We start from the raw sequence: 23,106 nt of genomic DNA, 5'->3' as shown, positions 1-23,106 counted from the left end.
CCTCCTCAGTTATTTTTCCACTGTATGACTCTCCCACAATGTGTGTGTGCTTTCTCAGGTTAACTTAGAACAGTTTTCACTTTTATAAAGTGGGAGATTTTAATTATGTTGAAATCTAATTTGTCAAAAAAGTTTTTATGGTTAATGCTCTCTGTGTTCAACTTAAGACATCTTCATCTAATCCCAAATCACAAATTTTTCCTTTTGTTTTCTTTCAGCTATCCCATTGTAGCTTTAGGTTTTATACTGAGGTCTGTGGTCCACTTAATTACACCGAGGGCTATGATTCAAGTTAATTTTGCCAGGGAAAGATTAGTATCCAGTTTTTCAACTGTCCCAGCAACATTTGTTAAAAATACCTAGGACCTGCCTCAGACTACGATACTCCTATCTCCATGCTGTGTGTAGTTGGGATTATAGGCAAAAACCACTAGGTCCAGATTATTTTTGAATACGATCTCACTAATTTTTTGTCCAAGCTCACTTCAAACCAGGATTCTCTCTTCTTTACCTTCTGTATGTGTCGGGGATTACAGGTTTGGACAACTATTGCTGTAAGGTAAATCATCCCAGAAGCCACATTTTGAAATAGAATATTGGAGTCTTTATTATACCGTTAACAGGCTGCAGGCCGCCTGTTGTTACAAAGGTCTGCAGCACGCAAATACACATAACACAGCTAGGAAACATGCTAAAGAGGAAAGAAATAACAAAAACAATACCAACAAGCCAATTCAGCTTCAATGGAGAGCTGAATTGGGACACCATGATGACTGGAGACGAGCCAGGAGACAGGACACAGGACACATGGCTTTCTGGCAGCTAGGCTGGTCTGGACCTAAATAGATCCTCAGGAAATTCCCAGTCCTGGGCCCTGGACTGACAGAGTCAGTAACCTATCAGCCAGATGCCCACCCCTGGCTCCAAGGATCTGATGGGTAGGGGAGTTTTCTTCCCCCAGAATGAAGACAAGGTGCCAGACCGTACAATCCACCATGTGGCCAATATGGTGCTGGACAGACCTGACCTCTTTACTTCACTATATCCAGCCAAGTTGTAGATATTTTTAAGAAAGAAATATATTCATTTTACTTAAGTTGCAAAATTTGTTCATATAAATATGAGTTTATTCATTTAAATGTGTCTCCACAATAGACTCTTGTGAATACCTTATTGTTTATAGAACCTGTAGTGATACTCCTTTACTATTCCTGATATTATTAATCTGTTTTCTTAATGGTGACCCATAATCCCTTGTGCCGCCTTTGACTTCTTGGATAATTTCAAATATTTTAGTTCTTGAAATCACTCTTTTTTTTTTTTTTTTGCTTGATGGAGCCTGCCATTGAAACTTTCTATTGCCATTTTCATTTCAGTCATTGTATATCTCATTGCTGGGATTCCTTTTAAATTATTTCCACTTCATATTTTGTTCACTTATTTTTCCCAAACATTATTTAATTTTATTCATTTGTTCTTACAGTTCATTGAACTTGTTTAATAGGATTATTCTGAATTCACTTCATAAGTCTCTATTCCCACGGGGTCTGTTGTTGGAACTTTGTTCATTTGTCAGGGAATCATGACTCTACTCTTTGTGTCCTTATGCCCTCATTGAAGTCTGTATGTTTAATAGTACAGCCATTTCTGGCTTTTTACAAGTTTTTCTTTTGTAGGAATAGACATTTGCTATTTAACATGTGATTCTGGAATAAACTGGCTTGCAATGACCTATGCCATGGATGGGGCTGCTGGCTGGGCTCTGTTGTTCAGGGGAACCACTGTCTTATTACCATCACCAGGCAGAGCCGCAGCCTAGGTGCAGCAATCACCGTGATTGGTCCTGTACATTGTGCATATATCCTAGCTAGGTGCTGTAACTATTTTTGTTCTTTAGTTGCATGGAGTGGCAGTCTGGGTCCTAAGGTCAGGCAGATTGCTCCTTGGTATGGATAAGACTAGCTTCAGTGCTCAGTAAAATATATATAATTGAGGTTTTCCTCTCTGTCTATGTGGGAACTTGGAGACTGGGATGAATGCTTAAACTTTTTCATGGGATTGAGTTAGTCCCTAATCTTTGCTGAGATATGTTGTGTTGGTTGTTTCCCTTCTTGGGTTAAGTGATTGAAACTGCTGGGTGTGACAGAACTAGCCTCTGGTCTTTGCCAAATTGCATTGTGGTAGTCTAAGGTGGGTCCTGGAGGCTTATCATACAGGTTTGCAAGCCTGGGAGGCCTTCCCACCACTTGTGGGAGTGACTATCTTGGCTTCATTGGTATGTGATGCCATTGGCTGGTTCCACTCAGCAGGCACAGAAAGTTAGCATCAGGATTCTCAAGCTGGTTACCAAGAACTTGTTACAGTTTCTATTTGACCCCCAGTGGCCTCTTCATGCCATTACTTCCTGTGTACCTTATAAAGTGAGACAAAATTAGGATTCCCAGGAAGTGTGCAGATTCTTGAAAAGATGTATGGTTGCCTCTGATTCTCTGCTTGCGGTAGAAATTTTACACTCTTACATCCTCTAGGAATGGCATCACACCCATTCTTCTAAGGTGGAGGTAAAGAAGCCTGATACACCCTATTCCACTACCTTGTGGATGTGGACCTTTCAAACAGGTACATATGGCCAGGCATTTGTGGCTCATGCCTGTAATCCTAGCTACTCAGGAGGCTGAGATCTGAGGATCGTGTTTTGAGGCCAACCAGGGCAGAAAAGTCTCTATGGGACTCTTATCTCCAATTAACCCCTCAAAAACCAGAAGTAGAGCTGTGGCTCAATGTAGTAGAGCACTAACCTTGAGCAAAAGAGCTCAGGGGACAGCACCCAGGCCTTGAGTTCAAGCTCTACAACTGACAAAAAAAGGTACGTGTGTGTGTGTGTGTGTGTGTGTGTGTGTGTGTGTGTGTGTATACTGTATTGCAGATGTACGTGGGTATGTACGTGTATGTATGCACTAAGGAAGAAGAAGAAAGTCATTGCTATTCTCAGATCTGTTAGTCAATAAGTTGTGTCCCACTCTACCCATGTGCCCCTTCCCCCCAGAACATCAAAGGTCTGAAGAAAGTAGTGCATGCCTATTTCAAGTCTACCAGTTCTGTACCATGAACTTTGGAAATGGCATGAGTAATATGCAGAAACACTGGGGAATTAGGAGAGCAGTGATAGGTTGGCCAGAGGAAAGTGGTTCTGAAGTGAGAAATGATGACACCGATTTGGGAAGTGTTTGTTACTTTTGCAACCATCTTTGCTTGCTTTTCTTCCTCTTTCCATTCTGATGCCTTCAGAATAACAACTCACCTGACAGGGAGCTTTGGAGAAATGCTATCACCACAAGTTAAATAAGACTAGCATTTTTTTTTGAAATCTGGAAGTTAATTACCATGCTTGCTACCATTGTTTGATTGTGGAATATATATCCATCTTGCATGATTGACACATATGTAGGGTTTTTTCATATGTGTAGGGTTATGATTACTCTTATAGAGAGAAATTAAACAACTAATTGGAATTAAGAATTCATGCTATACATCCCTTAATAAAGCACCATAATAAAATCTTCTGTTCAAATCTTGGTCCCTTCTCCCATACTGTCACTTGTGTGTGTGTGCACGTACACACACGAGCACTTGTGAGCACGTATTCACCAATACTAGGGCTTGAACTCCAGGCTTCAAGCTCTTGGTGAGCTTGAAGTGGTATGCTACCACTTCAGCCATGCCTTCAGCTCTGTATTTTTGCTGGTTAATTACAAATAAGCATCTTTTAGATTTGTCATCCAGGCTGGCTTTGAATTGCAGTCCTCATATCTCAACATGCTCAGTAGCTGGGATTACAGGCATGTGCAGCTGGCACCTGGCTGGGTATCTATATGCAACAGAAACATATGATTGCTATCATCTTGTATTTATGATCATTTATTTCAAGTATAGTGGTATAGATTGCCACTGTTCATGCTTAGCATCATTCTAACTAGAACAACATTTATAGAAAATGAATAATATACAGGTTTACCTCTCAGAAAATTTCAGTCTCAGTGGAGAAATCTTATTAATTTAGGAAACAGATTGTAGTATCACATTTGGAGATAAACTACTAACAGTTCAGAATATCTGATGTTTTTATTGTTCAGGGCTGTCACAGTCCCCCCTTTGACTAATTATTTTTAAATTATTCTTAGTTTGTACTCACTTTGCTTATGGCTACTTAATTTGAGAATATACTCAAGTCTAACCCACTCAACTTTTGATAGCTAGAAATTTAGGAGATACCTATCTTCTGCATTTTAACAAACATCAGAAGAACAATAGATAACTAAATAGTATAATCACCTGAATTCTAAGTTTCAGTGATTCTGGAAAGACGTAACTCAACCCATGAATGTTCTTGTTTGTGCAAGACTCAGAACTCTGTCTTGGAAGTGGCTTGCCAACCTCTCAGCACCCACCACCTTCTCTGTTTCTTACTTGGGTGATTCCAGAAGTGTTTGTCAACAGCTGAGTTATTACATAAAACCAACATAGTCATTGGGCTAAGAAATAACTTATTTCATATGCTATTTATAAAAAATTCCCAATATTCTATCATTGACTGGTGTCTTGACCTTTTCAAATATTTAACCTGTGAAGACATTCAAGATACCTAAGACTTATATTTATATTTAATTATAATATAATTTATAGATTATGAATACAATTTTAATATATACATAAGTATATAATTGTCCTCTCTTCAAAAGGATAGATTTTGCAATGGAAATATGTCTCTCTATAGGTACAAAGGAACAACGGTTGTCCTAAACAGAGGGCCTGAGAAATCACTGTGATTGGCCATTATCTGGGTGTTTTTAAGGTCTTTCTATTTGTGGAGAAAAATGCAAGTTTTGTTTATTTGTTTCGAAATGAAGAGTCTCATTATGGCAGTTGGCTTCACCTGTTTGGAATCAGCCCCTCTGCTTTCCACTTCACATGTTGCTGCTTCACTTAATTCCTCACAGAAACACGAATGTCATCAAGTAAGCGATGTATAATATTACCATTAAAAAAATAAATAAGCAATTGGCATTTTCAGAAGAATTGTTTCCATGAAATTCCATACCTTGTGAACGAAGGCTAAGCATTTTGAAAGCAATTGTTTCAGGATTTGAAGAAACTTTGTTACCATTAAATCTCAGTTGGATGACTGTGGTAGGAAGTGATATAACTTAAAAATTATGGCCGCGAGTCATCAGAGATAAAACACAATGGAATATTTATGTTAACACAGGAAAGAAGGCCAATCCCAAAAGTTCTAGAAGAACTTGGTGTCCTGGAAAAGTCGCATCATTACTTGGAGGGGAACAGATAATGTTACCACAAAGGTGTGAGATGAGTATTTTCTCCACATGCTAATTGTAGTGCTCAGGCTTATTTATGATGACAGCAATTATCAATTTTCTCTGGTTAGCTAGCCTCCAGGTAAAGATATTTATAGATAAACCAAAGATCCCAGTGTTCCTTATAGCTGCCTTGTACAGTGATGGATGAGTAGACTTGACAAGCGGACTCTTGGAATTGTATGGTGATTATATATTTTATATTCCAATATAAGGGGGAATAGCAACATTTTAAGTTAGAAGCTGCTACAAAGGTACCAATTTACAATACATACCATATATGAAAGCAAAGTGCCCATCAAAGATGCAGGATACACCTGGAAAATGGATCACATTAAAGTTAAAGCTCTTTACCCACACATCAAATATTATCTATATTTATAGAATTATTTATTTATTTAGCCAGTCCTGGGGCTTGAACTGGCCCTGGGCTTCTTTTGCTCAAGGCTAGCACTCTACCACTTGAGCTACGGTGCCACTTCTGGCTTTTTCTGTTTATGTGGTACTGAAGAATTGAACCCAGGGCTTCATGCATGCTGGACAAGCACTCTACCACTAAGTCACATTCCCAGCCCCTATATCTATATTTATATTTACATAGATATAATACTTTTGTGGTACTGAGGGTTGAACCCACTTGAGCTATTACTTACTTTGTATATGTGTGTGCGGGGGGAGTTGTGGGGCTTGAGCTTAGGGCCTGGGTATTGTTCTTGAGCTCTTTTGTTCAAGGCTAGTGCTCTATCACTTTGAGCCACAGCTTCATTTCTAGTGTTTGAGTGGTTAATTGGAGATAAAAATCTCATGGGGACTTTTCTGCCCAGTCTGGCTCTTTGAACTACAATCCTCAGATCTCAGACTCCTGAGTAGCTAGGATTACAGTGTGAGCCACCAGTATCCAGTTTATGTAGTTTTTGAGATTAGGGTATTAACAACTTCACTTAAAGTAGCTTCAACTCATGATCCTCCTGCTGTCTATACTTCACAAGGAGCTGGCATGATAGGTATGGGCCACTAAGCCTAGCTTCAATTAAATATTTGAAGATGATTTAAAAAGGAATCTTTATTTGGAAAAAGTAGTACTGTGAATCTTTGTTTCTACATCTGTCTCCCAAGGTGCAAAAGAGAAGAGCTGTCTGATGCTCTTGATATGGATTTTCTAGCATTGAGTGACAGGGGAGGGGAGATGAACTCTGTCTAGAAAAATCCCTCAGTAACAGATTAAAGTTAGATGGTCTCTTTGCAGCCCTGGCAGACAAGGGAGAATTGTTACTGTATTGGAAGTGGCTGCCTTTTTTAGAGGACATTAGTGTGGAGGAAATCTGTGAGTATACTGGGTCGTCTGTAAGGCCATGGGAACAAAGCTAATATCTAGTCCAATAAAAATTCCCACAGGGGCAAAGAAGTGAGGAGCATTGGAAGTAAATAAAGTTGGTCTGCTATTCCCCAGAGCCTCAGGAAGGGCTAAATTATGACCACAACAGAGTGCAGCCTTCCAAGTCAAGGGAAATGAATGTGACAGACAATCAGCATTTCTTTTTCTTTTCTTTTCTTTTCTTTTCTTTTTTCTTTCTTTCTTTTTTTTTTTTGGGTGGTGGTGCTTTGAAGAATCTGTAGAAATCCTTGCAAGAGAAAGATGAGTTTTAAGCTTCTTCCAGGCTCAACACATATGAAGTAAAAACTGTAACAATACTAACTAAAGAAAACTTTATGTATTCCCCTTCCTTCTCCTTATCCATATGCTGGGCCTGGAGCAGGAAGCAGGTATATTTAATCAAATGCAGACTGTGTCTATTTTTTTTTGTAACATGCTTTTTTGAAACTTAAGTGTTGTATTCATAACCTGACTTAGGGAATTGTAAGCCCTTTATGCAATTACTTATTAATAGCAATAAAAATGCAAAAAAATTGTGGTAGTAGGTATTATAACGGTCTTTCAAAATGTTCATGTCCTAGTTTTCAGAAACCTGTGAGTAGGTCACCCTAAATAACAAAGGAAAATTTAGATTATGGATGGAATTAAGGTTTTTTTTTTTAAAAATAAGTTGACCCTAAGATAAAGAGATTATTTTGAATTGTTTAGGTAGATAGAATGTAATCACAAGGGATTTTTTGGGGGGAGGTGTAGGTCTTGGAGCTTTAACTTAGGGCTTGGGTGCTGTGCGCTTTCTTTGCTCAAAGCTAGTACTCTACTACTGTGAGCCACAGCACTACTTCTAGTTTTCTGGTGGTTAATTGGAGATATGAATCTCACAGACTTGCCTGCCTGGGCTGGCTTCAAAGCATGATACTCGAAACTCAGCCTCCTGAGCAGCTAGGCTTATAGGCCTGAGCCACCAGCTCCTGGATCACAAGGATTCTTACAAGTAGGAGAATAAGGCAAAAGAAGGGAGTCAGGGAGATTTCAAATGATGTTAAAAGAACTTCACTTGTTGGTGTCTTTGATGACATAGGAAGGTGGTTATCAGCCAACCAATGCACACAACTCCTGCGAAGGTTGAGAAATAAATTCTTTCTTAGAACATCCCAAAAGGACTAAAATACTCTTGACATCTTTCTTTTAGTCTACTAAGATCTATTATCCACTTCTTACTTCTACTTCTTTCTACCATAAGATAATAAGTTTTTTTTAAACCACTAAGTTTTCAAGAATCTGTTAAGAGGAGCAACATAAACCCAGCCCAAACATCAAGATAATTTGTATGCATTAAGATGCTCAACTACTATAGATTTTTAAAAGCATTATCATCAAATCAGAGGCAAAATGGATATTAAAGTAGGTAACATGAATTGAAAGGGTATGACAGAGCGAGTATGTGTGGTCATGCTGAATTACTGCGGTAAAATCCCTAGGGTTCCATGGAAGACGATATTGACTTGTTTGATTGAGTAGTGGTAGGCTTCTATTTTATGGACCTGCTGTTTCCTATCCTTAGTGGATGATCAGAAAGATCTCAAAATCTCAAGAAGTAGTGGCACAGGCAAAAACATTTTCTCAACATTACCTTCTGTATGGCTCTGCAAGTATGCACCGAATCTGCATCCAACTGCTGTTTCTGCCTTCCTGGTAGATATGCTCCAAACACTTAGCAGTATCTATGTAAACACCTTTAAATGCTATCTTTATTATGTGGCAAGTAGAGATTAACATTACTGTGCTTATTTTGGAGCGAGATAGTTGTGGTGTGATTGATACAGATATTCAAACTAAAGCTAAAAGCCTAAATTGATTCATGCATATTTTGTGAATGTTATGATCACCTTCCAACTGTTACAATAAGTTAATGGAGATCTGAGAAACAAATGTCACTACTCACTTGTCATATTTGCATTGTCTTCATAAGCATGAAAACGTGGAGCTTGTTTTCTTCATTGACCTTATGTCATAAGCACCTAAGAGATGGGCTTAATAACTTATCTGTTTGTTATGGACCTACTAACTGAACTAAAAACTATTTGAGAACATTTCATACTTGCCTAGATTTGTTTCCCAAATATTTCCCTATAAATAAGCTGAATTCTAGCAAAACCAGTTGTTTTCTGGTCCTTAAAACTTCTTTTATTTTTTCCTTCCCATACCTCCTTCTACTCAGAATTATCTCCCATCCCTTCATCTCAGCCTACTGAAAGGCCTAGGTATTTTTTCAAGTTCTAGTTCTGTCTCTATATATGAAATATCTTTTACTCCTAAATAAGACAAAAATGGATTTTGTGTCTCATAGACAGAACTGTTTATCAGAGTAAATTAGGCTGTGCCAGAAAAACCACATAGACATCCAGGTATAGAGAACAAAGAAAGGTTTATTGTTGGGAAAGAGACCAGCCAGATGCCTTCTCACAAGGGAGAAGCGAGAAGAAGCGCCAGCTATTGTCTGAGGTGACCCATATAACCTAGGAGACTTAGGAGGGGCTAGAAGGGCCAGGAGGCGGAGACCCTGGTGTGGATGTGAGGGCCAGGAGCTTCATCACGGTGGATTAGGATTTATGGCTGCTGCCCAAGTAGTAGATAAAGGGTGGAGCACTGTAGCTACCCAGACCTGAAGGCCACTCTAAGGGGCTCTTGTTGCCTTATATGGTGGTAGCTGCCCCACAGAAGTGCCATCCCAAGGTAAAGGAGTATTGGAGGCTGATTATTTACTGCCTTTACTAAATGGGCCTAGTGTTGCCTAGGAAAGGAGCATGCTAAGCTGTGGAGAGGGGAAGGAGTATACCAAACTATGGGAAGGGGGCTCATTGGGTTGACACTTTTTTTTAATGGAAATTCAAGTATTTAGATACTTTTTGAGACAAGGAATTTCTGAATCTTTCTTTCTTTTTTTTCATTCCATTCCATTTTAGGTCTCCAGGAGTCTATAGAAAGGGGTTATATGACATTCACATTGAAGTAGAAAAACAATTTAAATCGATTCCCACACAGGAAAAAGTTTACACTTGACAATCTGCTTTTGTGACTGGTCTCAGGGTCCATAAATAAATTTCTTTAATTTTTATTAGTTTTCTTTTTGTTCTTAGCACAGTACATTCAGTACTTGATATTGATGTCCCAAAGAAGTACACTAAAGAAGAAAAGTAGGGCATGGGTCTTCCTCACCATCTTAAAACAACTATCATGATCTATATATGTGTATCGACTTGTATATATGTATGTATCTGCATATGAGAGAAAATGCTGGGCTGGGAAGGTGGCTCAGTGGTAGAGTGCTTGCCTTGCATGCCTGAGGCCCTGGGTTTGATTCCTCAGCACCATATAAGCAAAAAGAAAAAAGCTGGAAGTGGCGCTGTAGCTCAAGTGGTAGAACACTAGCCTTGAGCTGAAGAGCTGAGGGACAGCGCCCAGGCCCAGAGTTCAGGCCCCACAAAAAAAAAAAAGAGAAAATGCTTGTCCTTTGTCTTTCTGAACTTGACTTCATCCATTTTTTTGCTGAGACATAATTCTTCCTTATAAACTCATATATATATATATATATATAAATATAAAATCACATTTTCTCTATCTACTCATCATTTTTCTTTTTTTTTTGGGGGGGGTCCAGTCGTGGGGCCTGAACTCTGGGCCTGGGCACTGTCCCTCAGTTCTTCAGCTCAAGGCTAGTGCTCTACCACTTGAGCCCCAGCGCCACTTCCAGCTTTTTTCTTTTTGCTTATGTGGTGCTGAGGAATCGAACCCAGAGCCTCAGGCATGCAAGGCAAGCGCTCTACCACTGAGCTACCTTCCCAGCCCTACTCATCAATTTTTGGGTATCTAGGTTGCTTCCATAGCGTTGCTACTGTGAATAGTGCCAAGACTCAGAGAAAAAACACGGTTTTCTTCCTTTGACTTCAGGTAATCCGTAGAAAACTAATTAATTTTGGTTGCTTCTACAATTGACTCTCACTCTGAAAGCTTACAAGATCAGAATTGATTACTGCTTTTCCTTTGAATATAACTAGATTTGAAAGCATTGGTCAACTAGTATTTGGCAGTGGTTAGAAGTGCCTAGTTGGTATACAATTTGGTCTGCATTGGTGGCAGCTACTTTTAGTTTTCTAACAGCCATTCTTGCTCTTTTTCCCTTTCTGAAAAGGCCTCAGTTTTGTTCAGAAACTAGCACCCATGTGTTTCAGAGGATGCTGATTGCTTTTCAACCGGAAGTAATTAGATCCTGATCACTTTAAATCACCCATTGTTGATTCTCATTCCTTTGCTAGAGTTTGCATGGAGAATGACCAAAGAAATAAAAATAGGAGACAACTGTAGAGCTCCTGGGAAAGATTTCTTTAGTTATCAGAGAAATGCTTTGGGATGAATAGCTACTTTTCTGCATCTAGAGGCACTCTACCAGGAGGTGATAACTGAAGCCATCTTCCTACTATTAGGGGTAAAACTTATGGACAAAAGTCAGTAGTCAAGAAAAGCAGAAGTTGGAAAGGACTTAGCATCATTAACGATACTACTGAGCTACTTACCTACTGATCCTCAAAAGCATCTTCACTTTTTATGTATTGTTATATTTTTCCTTGTTATCTCCTGCAGCAAGTATGCTGTTTAATTCAAAATAAGAGTCTGTTGTGAGATGCCATACATCTTACCTTGTCTAGATACTCCAGGAGGCAATAAATATGGTGATCAGGTGCATGAGCTTTGAAGTGAAGCGGAACTATGTTTAAATCTTTGTTCTTGCCTCTTATTAGTTGAATAACCTTGGATGACTTGTTTAATCTCTCTTAACTTCTTTTTTTTCTTCCCGATGAAATGGGAATGGCATTATTGGCTAGCCTATAGAGTTATTAAGAGTGCAACAATGCATTCACAGCCTTAACACATTACCTCTCCTGTGCTAAGAGCTCATAAATTCTTCTTATCCATATTCACAAATGTGTATTACCACTACTGTCCACATCCCTTTTTCATTTTACAATATTTCTTAGGTATATAGTTTGTTGATCAACTACTGAAGACAACTTGCTTTTCTTCTCTGGGCATAGGTTTTATAGTTTATACCTTTTAGTAGAATGATCAGGTAACAGAATGCTTTACTTAGTTCTCTTGTAAGATGTGGGTAGAAGGAAATACAGCACCTGGTTCTGTAGCTGTGAAATTTGGTACATTGCTTCTGAAGGCCTTGGCTCTCTCTTGATGCCATGAGTTATCTTCCTTTGCTATGATTCACTCTAGTCTGTTGGGTCCTTACCATAGCTTCTATGTTCCCTAGACCTTTAAGCTGTTGACTTGGCTTGGGGCTTGAACTCTGGGCCTGGGTGCTCCAGGCTAGCACTCTACCACACTCAACCACAGTGCTACTTCGGTTTTCTGGTGGTTAATTGGAGATCAGAGTTTCATGGATGCTCCTGCCCGACCTGGCTTCTTTGAACCACAATCCTCAGATCTCAGCCTCCTGAGTAGTTAGGATTACAGGCATCAGCCACTGGCACCTGGCTTGACTTGGCATTAAAAAAAATTACCTTTAAATAGTTGTACAGAGGAGTTGCTATTTAACAGAGCAGTTTATAAATACAATGTACCTTGATCACTGTCACCCTTTCAACATTTTCACTCCCTGTTCCCTTACTTTTCTTAATTTTTTAGTATATAAAGTGAATTCTTGACTGTATTTTCCACCCTCACCCTTCTACCCACATTTGTCTATCCCTCTCCCCTCCGCCCACCCCTTCTCTTGCAAGTACCCTTTTCTTTTCTTTTTTTTTTTATTGTAAAGATACTATACAGAGGGTTACAGTTACATGTGTAAGGTAATGAGTACAGCAAGTACCCTTTTCTTGGTGCTTATTTTGTTGGGCGTTGCTTTGTCTTTCTAGGAATTACATTATTTGAGTTCTTCCTAGAATCTGCTATATTTCAGTTAATACACTTGGTATTACTGGCATACTACCCAATATGTTTACTTATAGATCTATAGGCAAATTCTAGCTACTACAAATAAGGGAAACCTTGCAACCTTTGTTTCTCTAGGTCTAGCTTACTTCACTTAATATGCATATATATATTTGAAGTCTTTCCATTTCCTTATGAATGATACACTGCTATTCTTTCTAATGGATGAGTAAAATTTTATTGTGCATATCTATACCACATTTTCTTGATCCTTTCATTCATTGAGAGTCATTTGGACTGATTCCATATCTTGGCTATGGCAAATAGTGCTGCAATAAACACGGTTGTGCCAGAAGCTTTATCATAACCTTGCTTGTGATCCATAGGATAAATGCCCTGGAGTGGACTTGGTGAGTCAGAGAGAAGTACAGTGTTTAGTTTTTTGATGAATCTCTGTACTGTTTTCCAGAGTGATTGAACAATCTTACATTCTCACCAGCAGCATATTAGAGTCCCTGACTCATCCTTTTAAGGCAGTACTTGAAATTAGAAAATCACTTAGAATGCTTCTCTTCACCTGTCTCTAGATACACTTCCTTTTCTGTACAAGTAGGGATTGTAAAAGTCTAAGTGGACCTGGCTATCACAAATGAATGCTTAGAAGGTCTCCTTTATTATGTCCACCTCTAGGTAACATTCCTTCTCCTAAAATAGAAACACACAAATAGGCACACACTTTGCTGCTTCCTCAGATATTGTTCAAACAAGACCAAACATCTTATAGTTGCAATAGGAGGTAAAAAAACAAAACCCTACAACTTAAAAAAGCCTTGGTATGGAAGACCTGTTGTAAGACCACCTTGGAAATAGAATATTAGGTCATCTTTCAGTTCAGGGTACACTGAAATGCACTGAGGTGCAGAGTCAAAAAGAACTTGGTAAAGAGCCAGGTAACCAAAATTGTGTCACAGACCGTAGCAAGTCATTTTTATCTTTCTGTGTCTATTTACTTATTCCCAGTTAATGACGATGCACTCATTGAATAATTACTTGACTCAGTGACTAATTTTGAATGCCTAATTTATGCATTATAGTTCATCTAAATAATTAGTTAATGCTTAATCATTTAAATAAATATCTCTAAGAGAGCAGAGACCATGTCTAATTCTATTTGCTATTGTAACTACTTGGTATAATGTCTAAATAGACTAAGTTCTTAAAAATAATTACTTAATAAATAATGCCCAAAGTGCTGACACTGGTGGCTCACACCTCTAATCCTAGTTACTCAAGTCTGAGATCTGAGGATCGCAGTTCAAAGCCATCCTGGGGAGGAAAGTCCAGGAGACTCTTATCTCCAATGAGCTATCAAAATCCAGAAATGGAGCTGTGACTCAAGTGGTAGAGCATTAGCCTTGAGCACAAAAGTTTAGAGACAGTCCCCAGGCACTGAGTTTAAGCCCCAGGAGCAGCGTGCACGCATGCGCGTGCGCACGCGCGCGCACACACACACACACACACACACACAAACACACACACACACTCTTAAATATTTAATCTGTCTTATTTTGAGTGGGCTTTGGGGGAAGGATCTCTAAGATTCTCTCTTATTTTATAAATAAAGTAAAAGTTCAATTCCCTCATTCCATCCTTAGAATAAAACTGAACAGTCCTTTAAAAAGTTAACTCAATTCTGTGAAGGCTTTTTATTAATTGTGATATTTATATATATTCATATCATCTACCATGACCACATTCACTCTGTCTCTTTTTACTCTTTCATTACTTCCCATTTTCCTATTTCCCCTTTTAAGAAGTTTTTTATATGAGATTCATCATGATACTACTTTCGTACATAGGTATAATGTACTTCTATTGTTTTCCTCTCTCCCATCACCTTCTTCTTTTGGAAAGGTTACAAATACCATTGTAATTGAGAAGGAGGAAAGCCACTCTGAGACATATTTGTCTGTTTTGACTTGACAACAGTTGATTTGGCAAAGCTTGAAAGTATACATACACACGTACACACACACACACTTACACATATACATACACACCCTCATGCAACCATCTTAAAGGCCATGTAGAATCATATGAAGGTAATGTTATTAATCTGGACTATTTGGTCTGAATCATGAATTAGAAGAAGCCCAATGTTTCATGTATTAAAATAATTTTGGGGTTTTCCATAAAGTGTTCCTGGAGGACTGAAGGATTTATTTTTTTCAGAAGAAATTGACTCCTCTATTTAAGATGCCTCTGGTGCAGAGGACATCTTGAAGTAATATGCAACTCTTGATGACACCTCTTCAACACTTAGTAAATCTGACCTTTCCTTTCATCTGTCATTATTCTGAATCACATGGCCCAGCAAGCAGAGAACACATTGCAATCAAACTTTACCATTGCAGCCTGGAAACATGTGCTCCCTCAAATTGATTAGTGATATTACCAGTGTTTAAACCCATTTCCTGTCACCTTGGACAATGGAGGTTACTTGACAGGAAGTCATTCTGCTGTCATCTAGTAGGGCTGCCAATGTGAGTCTTTAAAGTGGTTGGTAAGTAGAGAGGCAGCCGGCTTTTCTCTGCTCTAAAGCTTTTGCACATGTTGAATAACGCACATTCTGTATATCATGGAAGCACCTAGTTTTGATACTAATGGAATGTGCATTTCCTTGAGATTTCTAAGTTCCCTAAGGTTTTGGCAAATGCTGACATGGAAATGGTTTTAGTTAAAAATGAGTTTATTTTATGCTTAAAGGGTAATTGTACATTAGCTGTGTCTTCAAGTCAATTTTGAAAAATCACCACTTTGGGGAGTGGGCAAAAAAAAAGTCCCCGTGGACAGCACATTTCCTCAAATAAATTCAAACAACTTTTTCTTTGTATTGAAGATATTATTTGTCATCCATTTTCCTTGTCATATTGACTATTCCCAGAGCATCATTTAAAACAGATTGGTAATTTGGCCCTTAATTTTGGCACCTGTACATCTTTTAAAGCTCTGGGCTGTGTTTGGAGACTTTACTACTCTGTAAGTTAATACCCTTTTAGGGCCTAAACACCACCATTAACAGCAACTTGGCCTCTCAGGATGCTGGATAGAACCATTTTTTATATTTATTTGTTTAATCTTTATTAGCCAAAGGTTGTCCAAGAGTTCTAAGGGAGTGATTTGCCCACAATGCTTAGAGGCATGTTTAAATCTTTTCTTATAACTTCAGGGTTAGGAAAGGGTTTGATAGCCACAAGTACTTTAAGCTACTTTTAACTCCAGTCTGCCTTGAAAATTCAGCCAGGAGATGCTTCTACTATTTGGCTGGTAGGCTTAATAAGTCCTAGATTTTTGTAGCTAGAAAGGACCACAGCGAGCATCTTGTCAAAACCACTTACTTTATAGGAGAAGGAACTAAAGTCCAAAGAGAGGAAGTGATCAAGCTGCTAGAGTATTAAGTTATTTCTCTTCCCAGGTTGTGTGTGCATTTTTAATAGAAATAGTCTAACATTCAACCTTTAAGAAACAAGGAAAAAGCTTACTACTGAACTGTTAGGGGTTAAGGAGCAATTTCTAGACAGGGGGAGCTCTTAATTAGGTGACCATTTCTTCTACTTTTTTTCCTTTTTAGCATTAAATCTTCTGATTGGATAGTTAATGTCTTCAAACTTGAAGAGTCTTCATTCTGCTTTCTGTTAAGGTGTGTTTTCTTTTCTTTTCTCTCCTTTTCTTTTTCTTTTTTCTTTTTTTTTGTTGGTCATGGGGCTTGAACTCTGGACCCAGGTGCTGTTCCTGAGCTCTTCAGCTCAAGGCGAACACTCTACCACATGAGCCACAGTGCCACTTCTGGTTTTCTGGTGGTTAATTGGAGATAAAAGTCTCATGGACTTTCCTGCCTGGGCTGGCTTTGAACCGTGATCCTCAGATCTCAACCTCTTGAGTAGCTAGGATTACATGTGTAAGCCACTGGCACCCAGATAAAAACAAGTTCTTACCTTTCACTATATACAGCTTGTGTTAAAATTTCTATCCATTGGTAGTTTTGGTCTCTGGAATCATAGAAGTCAAGTCTAAGCCTTCTGCAACACTGCAATTCATGAGCCTGTTTTTGCTTTTTTTCTTTCTGAGCTTGGAAAGATAAATAGTAAACATTACTACTGTTCCAAGGATGATGTCTGCACTTTTCTGTTTCCATATTCATTTTTCATCCCAAGTACATTTAACCTTTTAATAATGTTTTGTGTGAAAAGAGTTTTTAAAGATTAGCCAGTAAACACACTGAGCTTCCTTCTTGACCTTTTTGTCTTTCCAATACAAGGGTTACTTTATGTTTTTATTTGCTACTTTGAAATGTAGACAAAATTGATTTGCTGTCCCTTTTCAAATAAAGAATCTCTTCTGCCAATCAATTTAACTTAGTGTTAAATTATTTCTTTATTGGACAACAGCTGTGGTCAAAACAGAGTGGATCCTAAGGGTCTGTTATTCATACCTGGTCTTTGGGTAGTTCCATTTTTCAGTTCAAAATAAGGGATTAAGACAAAGAATAGTGTTACAGCTTTTCAGTTCAGGAAGCTTCAGAGATTTTACATGTCTACTAGTCCTGTCTACATGTTGCTAAATGCTAAAAGGCTATCCAAAGAGTGATCTAGAGAAAGCCAGCGTCAACATCATCTAGGAAGTTACTGGAAGTGAATCCCAGAGCCCATCCCTAACCTATTGGGTCTAGTTCTCTGGTCCCAAAAATCTGTGTTTTAGTAACTTTATAGGGGATTCTTAGACACATTATAATTTGGAATGCTTTGGTATAAGGTTTTTGGGCATTCAACATTCACAGAAATGCCTCCAAACTTTCCTTATTCTTTCCTAATTGCTTACTGTCTTTCTCTGTTCAAATGCAAATACTTGATATTCCATCAGAGGTTTCTCGCCCCTCCCCTCCCCTTCTTTTCCTTCCCCTTCCTTTCCTTCCTCCCTTCTCCTTCTTACTTCCTCACTTCTTCTCTTCCTCTCCTCTCTTCTCCCTTCCTCTCCCCTTTTCTCCTCTCCCTTCTCCTCCCCACCCCCTTCTCTGGTGCTAGCTTTGGTGCTTATAAGCACTCTCTCTCCCTTGCCTTCACTATAATTCTTGAAAGTGATATTTTCCTTAGCTTTAACCCATAAACAGAGATCAAGATATGTTTCTTAAGTAAATAAAATAATTTGTCATGGATAGAAAAGCAATATATCCAGAATCTAGAGATTTAGGTCTAATCTAAGCTCTGCTATCAGTTTGATTTATTTAATTAAGTCTCTTTGTGTCTCCGGCAGTCAATGTTTTTATCAATAAAGTAAAAGAGTTGAATTTGTTGATTGCTCCCAAGCAAGGATGTATAAATGATTCCCACTCTGTGAAATTTTCTGCAACTTAGGTTGAAAGGAGAAAATAACAGCAAAGCTAAATTTAGATTTTTCTAAATTTATGTCCTTCCAACAGTTTTGTTATTTTTTTATTTTTTATTTTTTGAATTTTTATTTTTTCATTGTGAAAATACTGTACAGAGGGGTTACAATTACATGGGCAAGATAATGAGTACATTTCCTATCGAGCATTGTAGCCTCCTCCTTTGTTTCCCCTTCCCATCCCTTCCCATCCTCCCCCGGCCCCACCAAAAGTTTTGTTATTAAATATGTCTATGATGTTATGATAATTGATGTTCATTGTTATCTTAAGTATCTTTACTTTGCAAAAGTGAATGTGAAAGGAATAAGTGACTCTATTTTGGTATCCCTTAAATACATGTAGTATATTTAAAAATATTATTGGCTCATTAACCCATAAATATGTGAATCACTGGCTTTGGTGTTCTCTGCCTCCTCCTAGAGTTGACATCCAATAGTCTATGAGTTGTAGTTCAGTCACTCCTGGAAATAAGACCTGTATGGCAAAGCAGGTGTTACAGAAACAACTATTTAGAATTCTATAAGAGACTGACATCCTTCTCTCTCAGGACCACTGTTGAATTTGTACTTCTGGATAGGGACAAGCCATGTGGCTGATAGTAACCCTGTTTGGAGGAGGGCCAAAGGAGATGCAAAAGTAGTCCTGGGGCTTAGTTTTCTAAGAGCCTTTGGAAAGAACTGAAAAAGTTTTGCACTGAAAAACTACATAAATGAACCAAAATGGAGATGTTCATAATTCCTCAAACCTTCTGCAAAGTTGTTGATTCATACTTGACAAAGCAATAGGAAGTTTCAAGAATATATTAAAAGTGGTGTCAGTGAATAGTAAATGATGGCAATTCTTCTCAGATGGTGTGAATTTTGAATTTAAGATTGAGCTCTATTGCAACAATAGAGCTCAATATGTTTATGCAAAACATATCAAAGCTGTCCTGAAGATTGCTTCATTCAACTTCCATTTCAGTCCTTCGATGTGGTCCAGCTTGCAGAGCCTGGCTGCTTCCATATTCAAACACTCAGAGGCTTTCAAGAGCCTTTCTGTATCTAATTTTACAGTAGCATATCTCTCGATTATTAACACATTAAAAGCAATATGCTTCTAGCTTAGAAATCTGATGCTAATTGGCTTTGGACTATTTTATTTAGAAAAATCTTTATTTTCTCCCAAATGAGGCTGTAAATGATTCAGTTGCTTAATTCAGAAGTAAAGAAAACATTAATTCTGCCAGGAAAAAAAAAAAAAGATCGTTGGGTTGGGTAGAAGCATTAGAGTCTTGGAAGGTACCTGTCAATCTTGTGTTTTCATGTCCTTTGTCTAGAAACAAGCCTACGAGCTAATTGACTTCTGTTCCTTTCCTCTTGGCCTCTCATTTTTCTGAACGCAGAAATTCAAATTAAAACAAAGATAAAATTCCAGGGGAAGCTGGCATTGATCAAGGTTTGTATTAAATTAAATTAAGTGCTTTTTATTGAACTCAGCAGTATTAGTTATTAAAACCAGAGGACTTTTACCCTTCCTAGTGTAAAAAAAGAAAACAATGACTCATACTACGGCACAGATTTTAATGGGAAATTAAAGCACTCATTTTCCCTTATTCCATTAAAACGTTTGCAGACAAACACATGTAAACAAGATCAGGGATGGAAAGCAGAAAGGAGTGAGTCCTTCCGGTGTTTCAAAGATTCTACCTTTCTGTTGCAGAAGTTTAAGGGGAAATGTCTTATCTGGGAAGGAAATGGGAACATACTAAGCTAAGATACCCTAAGTTAGTTGACTTGCCAAAGTACTTGTTTCTGAAGTTACTTGGAATTATGCAAATAGGGAAAGGGGAAAAGATAGTATTATGGTGCCATATAAAGAGCATTAGCCAGAAATTGGGCATTGAATCTCAACTTTGGGTTTACCACGTTCAAGTTGTCGATCTTACCTAAGAAACTTCGTAGCCTCTGCTTTCTCAGCTCCAAAGTAAGAGGCTCATTGGAGCATCTCTGGGTGTCTCCATGGATCATCTTCTCATTTTTTCATCTGTTTCTGTTTTGCTCTGTGCCTGTGGGAAGCCATAATGACCTACAATGAATATGGCCGTTAACTAGGACTGGACTGAGAAAACTATGGCCCTGGGGCAAAAACCTTAGCTTGCCATTCATGTTTACCCCAAATAAACTAAAGTTCAGGCTGAAATCAATTCTAGGGCAGAATAGGACTTTACATTCCTCCTCATCCTTTTACAGAAAACAGCAATGGAAACAACTATCCATGCATGAAAAACACCTCCACAAGGAGCTAAGGGAACCAGATGAGAAACTGCAGCCGTTGGATTGTGGTACAGAAACAAGCAAAGATGCACTGAAGAGGAGGAAAGGACAGTGTTACATTACTTTGTGGCTTCTCTCCCACTCCAGGTGACACACTGGAGAAAGATATCCTCCCCCTGGGAGCTGGAGAGGGAAGTGAGTACCAGACAATGTCAGAGTACCCTGAGCATGCTCACTCCATTTCCAGGGCAGATCCCTATAGTTCTAGACCCCAGGTATGCATGAGCAAACTGAAAGCTTCTGGGCCCTTCCTGGTGCCAGACTAGTACTTGCTGACTGAGCTCCAATGCACATCCAGGTACCATGCAGAATTCTATAGTCCTAAGCTCTGGGTGTACATCACACACTTGGTCTCTGGGTTTCTCAGTGCCAGGCATGATCAGCATGATCACCAAGTCAAGCCCAGTGGGTTTAGGTTCGCTGACTTAGATCCTGACTCAGCACCTTGCCAGTGACCACAGGCTCTGGCTTTAAGCCTGCCCTGCTCTACTCTCCAACATCAAGCTAGAACACTGAAAAACCAATATCAGCTGGTAAACTGAACCCATTCTCTAAGATGGCCCTATAAATAGGTATAGGCCATCTGTATCTATTACCTATTGCCAGGCCCAGCCTTGGGTCCTCTGGCCTTGGACATCAGGCCAGTATCTGTGGACACAGGCTACAGATCTTCTCAGTGTAGGATCAGTCCCTTCAACCCCGCCCTCTGAGCCAGCCACTACCCTTTCAAATTCCAGTACACTGAGTCAGTACATGTGCTTGAGCAGTGCAGGGCTCAGGGCTGCTTCAGCACATGGTGATGCCTAGCCAGCCTCAATGACTATGGCAACCAAGACTACTCTGCCTATCCAGAACCCAGAACCCAGGCCTATCCCATCTACTCTGGCCTTCACTTTCATTTAGAATCAGGCTAGTCTATTTGCACTCATGGTGCAGGCCTGGCACCAATGTGTATTTGGATAAGCCTGGAGCATGTTCCCTGTCCACTCAGGTTCAAGTCCCATCCTTGTTTACATCAGTCCTGGACTAGAGCCCCTCAGGGCTGATATCTGAGGATAAAGGTTGCTGGCCCACTCACAAAAACACAATCAACAGGTTTACTTGAGTGGTAACATGACCCCAGGCGGCTAGGCTAGCTGGCCCAAAGTCTCCAGCTGCAAGCCTGATGTCAGGTCACACCTGACAGCATATATCCAGGACAGGCTAAATAGTAAAAGACTTTTTTCCATAAAACAAGCCAGTTTACAAAGACTGAAGTAAGTCCCCAGGTCTTCAAATGAATGGACATCAGCGTAAGGCAAAGAGATGCATGTAAACTGAAGGAGATGTAATACCACCTACCAAATTACAAAAGTCTCCCAGTAGCTGATTCCCAAGAAATAATTGCAAATTACCTGGAAAAGGATTCTTCTTTCTATTTAAATTTATTCCTTATCCCTAGAATGTTTGGTTTGTATTATGAGTTTTAATCATTGTTATTATTATTTTTTTGGTACTTTACTGTTTAAGTTGTTTCAGATTTGACTAGGTAAAGCTCTTTCAGTTGGCTTTCATTTCTGTTTGACATACTGCATCATGGTGGTTTTTGTTGCTGAATAATTGCTTTAGCCATCCATGTTTGTAAATAAAGTTTTATTTATGATCATTCTTTTACGTAATCTTTATGGCTGCTTTTAGATGGTAGAGTTTGGGCTCTGCAACATAGGACCTAGAAAGCCTAAAATGTCTACTATTGGTCCTTTTAAGGAAAAGGTTTCTGGCTCTTGTTCTAGACCATTCTGTATGCTTTCTAGTAAGGTACTATAGCTTTAATTTGATGAAATGTAACATTTAGGATTTTCAGATTTAAGTTTATGTCATATGCTTTTACTTAGGTCTTACTTTTTTTCATGCCATTATTAGGGCTTGATCTTCAGGCTTCCTTCTCTTACTTAGTTCTTAAGCTCAAGGCTGGAGTTCTATTGTTTAAGCCAAAGCTCTACTTTTGACTTTTTGTTGGTTAATTGGAGGTAAAATTCTCTTGGATTTGTCTGTCCAGGTTGGCTTTGAATCCCGCTTCTCAGATCTCATTATAGGCGTGAGCTACTGGTACTCTGAACTGTAATTACCACTAGCATCATCGATACAAGCTTCTACTTAGCATTCCTGGTTTGGTTTTGCTAGATTTCTTCAGCTATGATTTTTTTGGCTGAGATACATGTTTAGTTGTAAAGTGCCTTTTCTGATAGCAGTTTATTTTGTTTTTGAAAGGGAAAATTTAAAGTCAGGTTTGTTTTGTCTTTATTTCTTTTACTTCCTTGGACATCATGTATTGGTGCCTGTGTACTTAAGAAATTTCTTATTGGTAGAACTAAGTGTGCCCTGTGGAGTCAGGGAGGTGTAGAATATAATGTAACATGAGCAATGTGGAATTGAGTTTTGAAAATATCCATCAAACGTAGTTCATTGGTAAATTTAATCAAATTGGAACCTTCCAGCCAAAGGCTCCAGTGGTAAAATGTGAGCACATGAGCACACTTCTAAGACTTCTTTAAAGCCATATGCTTTATATATAATGAGAGAAAGTAAGTCATTGGGCTCTACAGTGGTTTAATATGTGTAAACATCTGGGCTTCGGCATAGATCTTATTTTAATATGCTTTTCACACTTTAGCCTCCTCA

The 23,106-nt window shown here is 38.7% G+C and overlaps 1 protein-coding gene across 1 annotated transcript in view; it reads left to right on the top strand.

Moving 5' to 3' along the window:
• LOC138826204 (inactive heparanase-2) overlaps positions 1-23,106 on the top strand; it is a 460,635-nt gene that overhangs the window by 95,027 nt on the left and 342,502 nt on the right. The window lies entirely within an intron of this gene.

This window comes from Dipodomys merriami, unplaced genomic scaffold (genome assembly GCF_024711535.1).
Source record: "Dipodomys merriami isolate MVZ:Mamm:240054 unplaced genomic scaffold, mDipMer1.0.p SCAF_14, whole genome shotgun sequence".
In the NCBI taxonomy this organism is placed as follows: Eukaryota; Metazoa; Chordata; class Mammalia; order Rodentia; family Heteromyidae; genus Dipodomys; species Dipodomys merriami.
The sequence above is the reverse complement of the archived record's forward strand: the minus strand, read 5'-3'. Positions and strand labels throughout refer to the sequence as shown.